The 2,678-nt window shown below is 39.0% G+C and overlaps 1 protein-coding gene across 1 annotated transcript in view; it reads left to right on the forward strand.

Annotated features, from left to right (window-relative positions):
• Window positions 1–2,678, forward strand: part of CEP70 (centrosomal protein 70) — a 113,574-nt gene that overhangs the window by 82,204 nt on the left and 28,692 nt on the right.

Here is a 2,678-nt window from a genome sequence, read left to right on the forward strand (position 1 = left end):
CTTTTATTAGGATTTTTTATTTTATTTATTTATTTATTGAGATGGAGTCTTGCTCTGTCGCCCAGGCTGGAGTGCAGTGGCGCAATCTTGGCTCACTGCAAGCTCCACCTGCCAGGTTCGCGCCATTCTTCTACCTCAGCCTCCCGAGTAGCTGGGACTACAGGAGCCTGCCACTACCCCTGGCTACTTTTTTTTTTTTTTTGTATTTTAGTAGAGACAGGGTTTCACCGTGTTAGCTAGGATGGTCTCGATCTCCTGACCTCGTGATTCGCCTGCCTCGGCCTCCCAAAGTGCTGGGATTACAGGCGTGAGCCACTGTGCTTGGCCTTAGTTTATTTATTTTTATTACATGTCAGCTTATGCTACCTCCTAGTGGCTTTGACTTGGACCTACCAGGCTGATGGGGAAAATGACATCAAAAGGGGATATTTCTGGTTTCACAGTTTAAGAGCAATTTCTACTATGCTGGATTTGGCTATATATTTATCTTAAGTGAGAACAAAAAAAAGTAGTTGCCTGAAGTAATAAAGGACAAATATTTTAAATAGAAAATTGTCTTCGGAAGTAATGGAAGAATTGCAAGAGAATCAATGAAATTAGAAGCGACAAGCCTCCAATTTTTGTGGTTGGTAGTTATGATCTGAATGTTTTAAAGTGAGCCTTATCACACTTTAAAAGTACCAGAAGGAATGCAGGGAGCCATTTATATCTACTGCTTGTACCCTTCCTGACTTTGGAAAGCAAGTACTCAGTGTTTCAGAGAGTTGATCTCAAACAGTGATTGTGTTTTCTGAAGATTATCTATGTGTACTCTTTCATTCAAGGGAATGGGATTTGAGAAAGTAGTTTGGGGAGTGTTGGGATGAAATATTTTGAAAGCTATGAGTTAATATATGCATTAAATGTATTAAGTCAGTTGTATTAGCATTTATGATTCAGTTTTCAGTGACAGCTGTATTTCCTCCTTCCTGTGGCAACACATAACACAGTGACAGGCAAGTATCATGAGTAACGAGGAATTACATACTGGGTTAAAATAATAGGGGCCAGGTGCAGTGGCTCACACCTGTAATCCCAGCACTTTGGGAGACTGAGGCGGGAGAACTGCTTGAGTCCAGGAGTTTAAGACCAGCCTGGGCAATGTAGTGAGTCCTTGTCTCTACAAAGAATTTAAAAATTAGCCAGGTGTGGTGGTGCTTACCTGTAGCCCCAGTTACTGAGGAGGCTGAGGTGGGAGGATTGCTTGAGCTCAGGAGGTCAAGGCTGTAGTGAGCTATGATCACATCACTGTACTCCAGCCTGGGCAAAAGAGCAAGACCCTGTCCCTCCACCCCTTCTCTCCCCCAAAAAAAAGATAATAGAGGAGGAAAACTAAAAAAGGAAAGAGAAGTGGCAAGTTCAGAAAGGATGCATGCATATTCAATGAATAATTATTCCCTTCCTACTATTCTTGATATTTAGTGTACTTACAATTCTTCTTACATCTGTTTGGCATTCTAGGCACTGGTTGCAGTGGTAAACAAAATAGAAAAGGCCCCCAACCTCATAGAGATTACATGCAGGGAGAAAGATAATGAAAAAATAAATAAGACAATTTCAATATACTATAAGTACTAAATGTACAATACTGGGTGAGTAGCCATTACATGAGTTTGGAGAAGAGATGGTAGTGACATGGTCGAAGGTGGCAGTAGTGGAGGTGATGAGAAGTATTTGGAATTGGAGAATGGAGGTAGAATCAATAGGACTTCATGATGGGTTGAATATAGGGAGTTGTGGGGAAAAAGGAAGAATCAGAAGTCTCCTAAGTTTTAACCTTGAATAACAAGGTGGTTGTCGGTGCCATTAATGAGATAGGAGATTGAGAGAGAAGCAACTGGGAGAAGGAGGATGTAGGGAAGTAAAAAGAGAAGGAAACCTGTTGACTCTAAAGCAAATGTATAAGATACACACACACACGTACACACATGCATGCACTTACGCATACATAGAGATATATAGTCTTCATTATTCATAGATTCCATATTTATGAATTTGCCTACCTGCTAAAATTTATTTATAATCACAAAATCTGTACAGCACCTGCAGTCATTCATGGACATGTACGGGGCGGAAAATAATTTGGGTCACCCAACACACACATGCTTAGTTTTCAAACAAGATGATGCCCTGCCCTGTTGTTTGAGCTGTCACACTGTAAACAAATGTCCTTTTCTCCTATCTATTTAGTGATACTTTTTTTTTTTTTTTTTGCATTTCTATGCTTTTTGTTGGTGATTTCTTTAAGATGGCCCCTGAGTTAGTGCTGAAGCGCTGTTTGGTGTTCTTATCCACAAGAAGGCTATAATATGCCTTGTAGAAAAAATACACCTATTAGATAAGCTTTATCAGGTATGACTTATAGAGTACTGTTGTCCATGGGTTCAATGTTAATGAATCAACTATATATATATTTTAAAGGTGTCTTTAAATAGAAACATACATACAACAAGGTTATATATTGATTATTTAAGGAAAATGTGACCAGACTTGCAGGAACCTGACCCTGTATTTCCCCTAGGAGCAAGTGGTTCAGTATTTGCTAATTCAGCATTCATGGTGATTTTATAGAACATAACTACCATGAATAATGAGAATTGACTGCATATATATATATATATATATATATATATATAGTT

The sequence above is a fragment of the Rhinopithecus bieti genome, unplaced genomic scaffold (assembly GCF_001698545.2).
Source record: "Rhinopithecus bieti isolate Rb0 unplaced genomic scaffold, ASM169854v2 scaffold_26603, whole genome shotgun sequence".
NCBI lineage: Eukaryota > Metazoa > Chordata > Mammalia > Primates > Cercopithecidae > Rhinopithecus > Rhinopithecus bieti.